At 37.2% G+C, this 6587-nt stretch overlaps 1 long non-coding RNA gene across 1 annotated transcript; it reads right to left on the reverse strand.

Moving 5' to 3' along the window:
* Positions 1 to 609: 609 nt before the first annotated feature.
* LOC125473729 lies at positions 610 to 2446 on the reverse strand. The gene is made up of 2 exons (XR_007255526.1): positions 2214 to 2446; positions 610 to 1158 (listed from the first exon to the last, which is right to left on the reverse strand). It is a non-coding gene; the product is annotated as an uncharacterized LOC125473729 (long non-coding RNA).
* Positions 2447 to 6587: the final 4141 nt, after the last annotated feature.

Raw genomic sequence — 6587 nt, forward strand, 5'->3', positions numbered from 1 at the left:
ATGTGTAATTAATCTTTTCCACTTTAGATACATTTATCCAAATTAGCAACTCAATTTACAGTAATAAGTAAAATGAAGGAAAAAGTATCCGGTCCTTAGTTACAAATATTTATTGACTGAGACGTTATTTGTTTTCAGATTTTAATCGAAGTCCCTAGCATTAAAATATTAATGAATTTATATGTCAGTTACATATAGGGCTGGTTCGGGTCGGGATCCCAAACCAACACCCCTAACCCAAATCCCAAACCAAAATATTTCAGGATGGGATTTTATATCCCGAAACCGAACTGAAACTATTAATTTCCCAAAATTCAGGATTCCCGAAAGTGTTTCGGGATTTTCAGGTCACTTTGGGATTGGGTCTTGAAGCCCAAAATGTTGGGTTTTAAAACTTTTTACAATTTTAAGCTCTTTAACAAGTAAACCCACCCATTTTTCAGGAAAAAAAAAAGGTTAACAATTGCAGGCTTGCAGCCCACTACCTTTGCAGCCAACCTGTTTCAATTTCACAATATCACATAAAGTTTCACAATTTCACAATTTCAGTTTCACAATACCACATGTTTCAATTTTCATACCAAGGAAGCAACAACTAACGAGTTAAGCTCAAGTTCACAATTGTCTACCAAACTAGTTAATTAAAAGTGCATGCAACCAAAATGAAATAAGTTAAGTTTTACAAACCAAACTTCCGAATGAATTTAGATTAAGTTACAAACCAAAAGCAAACATAGTTTATAAGCAAGAAAGTGCATGCAACCAAAATGAAACTCAAGTAAGTTCATTCCCTTTTGCCCCTTTGGCCCCTTCCCCGTGTTGATGAATCAACCACACCCTTGATTTTTCCCTTCTCTGTAAAATACAATTCTAAAACCGTCGCCGCCACCTTGTGCCTATTTGGAAGCTCGTCTTTGGATTCAAGTCATGGATCCAATCTCTAAAGTCCTCTTGATCAACCACCCTAAAAGGCATCTCCACTTTTATTATCCACTTCACACATTTCATATCAAGTCTTTTTTGATTGAAAGTGTGAGCGAAAACTTGACCCCCCCCCCCCCATCACCTTTTGTGACAACAATGGTTTTCAAATCCAGGGTCCTATGTGTACTAGTAGATTGTGATTGGCTACCACTACCACTACCAGACCCGTCCATCCTAACAATGCACAATAATATATCACAACACAGTTTAACATATATATAATATTCATATATCTCATCTCATATACTGATCAAACACATATATATCACAACCATAAACTGATCCATAAACACATATAATATATATCAAAGTCAAACACATATTTATCTTTGATCCATAACATGCCCCAAAAGACAAACGAATTATTAAACATCCTCCTACAGTTACAGCAAGGTTAAGTTTCAACATTACATGTACAAATATACTTATGATGTTTTCCACTATGCGTATAATAAAAGCATGCGACTTTTGAGCACCACCCAACACGGAGATTAATACGAAAAAAAGACTCCTAAAATCAAGTGATGAGATTTAACAAAGAAATGATAATCATTACCAACCATGTCTTGTTTCCTATTAAGTGGAAGAAATGAAGAGAAAATTGATGTATCTTCTGCTTCCTAGCTCCAAAAAAACATATCAAACTAAGATTCACTTCGACATTCGCCGTTTAACTCAAAAGAATATGAAATATAAAAGCTTTCAAACTAGCAGAACCTTGTTAAAAACTGCTGCTTCATAACGAAAATGTTCCAATTTTACACGGGTTAGAAAAACTTGTTTCGAATTGATGTTCAACGGATACCAAAAATCTAATCACACAAGCAACATACAAGAAGCAATTCATCAAGCTTATGCAATCAAAGAAGAAACAGCAAACCTAGTAGAAACCCAAAAAGCAAACTTTTTTTTTTTTTTTCAAACAAGAGAAGCACTACAATCACTAACTCACCACTAAGCAAAACAACTTGATAACAGTGAGTACATAAAAGTTAAAACAATATATGAATGATGAATCTATGATGCAGTTTTTATGGCAAAGCCCAGGGGTTCCCTTAGATATCCTGCATGCAGGTCTTGCACTTACCTATCCTAATTCGAAACCCACAGTCCTCAAACGGTCAAACCCTCACACATTCGACAAAATACTCAAAAATCAAGTTAGTTAACATGAAATTTGAACCTAAACACTAAAGAACAAAACCCTAGTGAAAATTAAAAACCCTTACCTGGATTTTGGGACTCGATTGGTGTCGGATTCGAGTCTTCCTTCCTGCATTTGCGTGAGTCGATGGAGGAGCAGTGTGAGTCGATGGAGGACGAGGAGCAGCGTGGATTCGATGGAGGAGCGGGGCGGCGGGACTGTGAGTGAGAGTGTGAGTCTGTGAGAGAGACTAAGAGAGTGAGCGACTGAGAGAGTCAGAGAAACCTAACAAATGACCTAACTCAATGGACAGTTGGATTAGATCTTAACAAATCCAACAGTTCAAGTAATTTCTAATTAAAAATTAAAAATAAATAAATATATATAAGCTGTGGCCGAATCCCAAACCAAAACTTTCGAGATGGGTTCAGTTTCGGGTACCGAATTTTTTGGGAAATTCAGTTCGGGCATTTTTCGGTCAAATTTCGGGATGGTTCGGGATTTTCTGGAAAAAATTCCACCCCTAGTTACATACCTTTTTAAAAAAAACTTGGTAATTGATTTAGGGTTCTATTACTCACACCTTGATTAAACTCCTAATTAACTTCAATTTAGAACATTCAAAAATAAAATAAAATAAAAATAAGTTTGGACTCATTAATTTTTTATAAAAAGATTTTTAATTTTTTAACTTAAATGTACCCATTCATATAATTTTTTAATCTTAAATTACCCATTTTGAAATATACCAATTTGTTATATGTACAATGTACCATTTTTTAATATAAAATATGCCATTTTTTTTATATAAAATTCATTCATTTTTTTCTAATCCATTTTTTAAACTTATATGGATACAAAACTTTTTCGTTGATTTGGGATGTCAAATTAATCAAAGACTTTTTGTAAGATCTCACATCATCCAGGGGAGTGATCCTTAAATGTATATTCCCATCCCTACCTAGCACAAGGCATTTTGGAAGCTCTCTGGCTTCGAGTTCCATGGGAACTCCGAAGTTAAGCGAGTAGCGCGCGAGAGCATTCCCAGGATGGGTGACCCATCGGGAAGTTCTCGTGTGAGTTCCTAGAAACAAAACCGTGAGGGTGTGGTCGGAGCCCAAAGCGGACAATATCGTGCTACTGGTGGTGGAGCGGGCCCGGGAAGTGATCCACCCCGGGCCAGGATGTGACAATTTGGTATCAGAGCCTAACCCTAGCTGCGTGTGTGTCGACGAGGACGTCGGACCCCTAAGGGGGGTGAATTGTAAGATCCCACATTGCCTAGGGGAGTGATCCTTAAATGTATATTCCCATCCCTACCTAGCACAAAGCCTTTTGGAAGCTCATTAGCTTCGGGTTCCATGGGAACTCCGAAGTTACGCGAGTAGTGTGCGAGAGCATTCCCAGGATGGGTGACCTATCGTGAAGTTCTTGTGTGAGTTCCCAGAAACAAAACCGTGAGGGTGTGGTCGAAGCCCAAAGCGGACAATATTGTGCTACTGGTGGTGGAGCGGGCCCGAGAAGTGATCCACCCCGAGCCGGGATGTGACACTTTTACTAAAGTTATTAAGCCTAGTATCTACTAATTTTTGTGTGTGTGGTTTTGACGAATGTACCCATGTTTTGGTTAATTTTGATGAATATACCCATGTTTATATATATATATATGTGTGTGTGTGTGTGTGTGTGTGTGTGTGTGTATGTATGTATGATATGTATAATATATTGGAGAGTATAATTTATCTTTTAATATTTTTAATCCCACAAATCATGGATTTTATTTAGAATCTCATTAATTTATTGTAACAACAAATTTCAAATTTTAATTTACAAATTCTAATAACCTATATACAAAAGCATTATTGCATTAATTTCAGGAACTTCAATAAAAACTAAAAACCAACAAGTTTTAGTCAAAGAACATTGATAAATAGGAAGAATCAAAAGTCACCCTAAAATGAAACTAGCTAGTTGTTAATGTTTTTACTCCGTTTAACATTTCTTCATTTAATAGTTTTACTCTCCGTTTAATACTTTTTTTAAGAAAATGCATATGAGAATTAGACCGAGAAGCAATGTGTCACAACCCTACCACCTAAAAAAAAAAAAAAATGAAAGTACAAATATAATAATAATTTAATAATTTGGTTGGTTCTGCTGGTTAATATTAAAATGAAACTAGCTGGTGACTTATTGATTAATGAGACATGTTAGTTTCAACAAACTTATAGTGGCTCCTTCGATTTATTTACTTGTAATCCAAGAAATATACCCAGAAGTTTAATTTATTTACCAAAAAAAAAAGTATTCGGTAGACTTGTCAAAAACTCACTCCTTTGCCTTTGGAATACGTAACTGTTTCCAGAGTGTTTGTCTTGTTCCACTTTTTCGCTTATGGTTTGAAGATTTCTTGCCTTTGGAAAGTTAGTTGGGAAGAGGCACAGGGGACACGTGGAGGAGTGCCCACTCTTCGGCTTCCCAGTCACACTAAACTAAAATTCTACGGCCCTGACTGGTAGCTGTGTTTGCACAACGCACGTGCCAATCCATCTATCATTTTAAAGATACAGCTACCAATCGAATGTTACAAGGTTAGGGTTTTGCCATGGACAACAGACACGTATGCTGAATTGGACCAAAATACTTCAAAGATGAATTTGTTCTCATTCAATAATTCTTGACTGTATCGAGCTGAAACATGATGTTCTTCTTGAATACCTCGATTCAACATCAAAGAAATGCTTACCATTATTATATAATATTCATCTTTATTTGGTAATAAATTTTTACTGCTACTTAGTATCAACAAGTTTGAAAAAATATCTAAAGCTATCAAATTTAAATATTTGTATCCTATTGAAATAAGTAACCAATATAAGTCATGCACGCATGAATGGTTTTGAGATATTCATGACCGGTTCATGCATTGCTCTATAAATGTCTTAATACTTGAAAATTACTTTTCATAATAAATATGCAATATATTTATAGGGACCACAAAATTCTTCAAATTTGTTATGGTGTTATAAACTTTGTATTTTAGTGTGAATGTGTAAATCCTAGATTAGATTTGATACTAGTTATTCTTTCCTATTATGACTTGTATTCCTTGGAGGAGAAGGATTCTTCCCTCCCTTATTATTATAAACAAAGGCACTGCCTAGGGGGAATAACAATATCCTCTACACAACCCTACAAACACATCTTTCTCTACTCTCTCTCTCTGTTGTGCCCCCTCTCTCCCCTGTCATATTAAAATAAGCCACAACACGTTATCTGCATGCTCTTACCGCTGCGCTTAGGAATCTGACATGGAATTTTCTGCATCAAACCAGTTCATCAATATCATCACGCAATCAAGTTCTTTCAAAACAACGGTTTTTATCTCGATATTTTTGCAGCCCTGATAACATGAACATTCACCATAATGCATGACCAAATTTTATGATTTTTCGAATTTTAGATTCTACATAAATTGTGTTTGCATTATATCCATAATTGTTGAATTATGTGAATTGATATTGCCATGAATTGCATCATATATCTTCTCATGCATTAAAGTATATGTTGAATATGCATTGAATTAAATCAGGAATTAAGAAAAAAAAAATTAAAATTAGAGTTTATCACCAAACTCATCCCGTGAGCCGCTGGCTTCCAAGTTCTGCCGCATCGAGCCACCAGCACCAGGCCTGTAACCTGTGTGGTTAAGCCGAGCCGCGAGAACACAAAGTCGGAGCCATGGGCTCCTGGTTTGAAAAAAAAAAAAAAAAAAACCCAACACCTTTAATGGCGTCTTCACCTTCATAGGTGGGCCTGCAGCCCAACCTCGACCTTGGGTCACCATCCTGACAGTCTAAAACTCGTCCACTGACGTTGATTGACTAAGATTCCTTTGAATCTCATCGGATTCTTCGAAATTCCAATCCAATTTTTTTAAAGTTTCTAAAATGTTGAGAGCTTTTACTCTTCGTTCACCTTTATGGGTCGCTGATAAACCCACGGTTCTTTTGCTGTGATTTGTGTGCCACGACACAATCGCCTGAAGCAGTGGCGCCAATCTTCTTCTCAGCGATGTTCATCTAGCTCGCGCTGGGGTGTCTGGATCATGAACCCAAACCCACTTGGGCTTAGCCTGTTCTTAGTGAAGTGCTAACCCTTTGGGCTTTGGAGCTCCCTCAACCCAACATCGGCCATTTTTGGCCACGGTGTTCTCGTGTTTCGCACCATAGGGGCCCAGCCCAGCATGGCTATCCCGGTTCTTATGCTTCACGCTTGCACCGGATCCCAGCCTAGACACTGTTGTATCCGTGCATGCATCGCACCAGATTAGAGCCCTTTATGGGCCTCTGTTTTTGGGCTTGCGCCTGCAACCCAATTATTTTATGATGCTGGGCCTGCCTGCATATTAGGCCTAAGCTCAACCCAACTCAATTTTTGGGCCTAGACCACACGGTCC

This window comes from the organism of the source record quoted next, unplaced genomic scaffold (assembly GCF_019419815.1).
Source record: "Pyrus x bretschneideri cultivar Hongxiangsu unplaced genomic scaffold, Pyrus_bretschneideri_v1 Contig94, whole genome shotgun sequence".
NCBI lineage: Eukaryota > Viridiplantae > Streptophyta > Magnoliopsida > Rosales > Rosaceae > Pyrus > Pyrus x bretschneideri.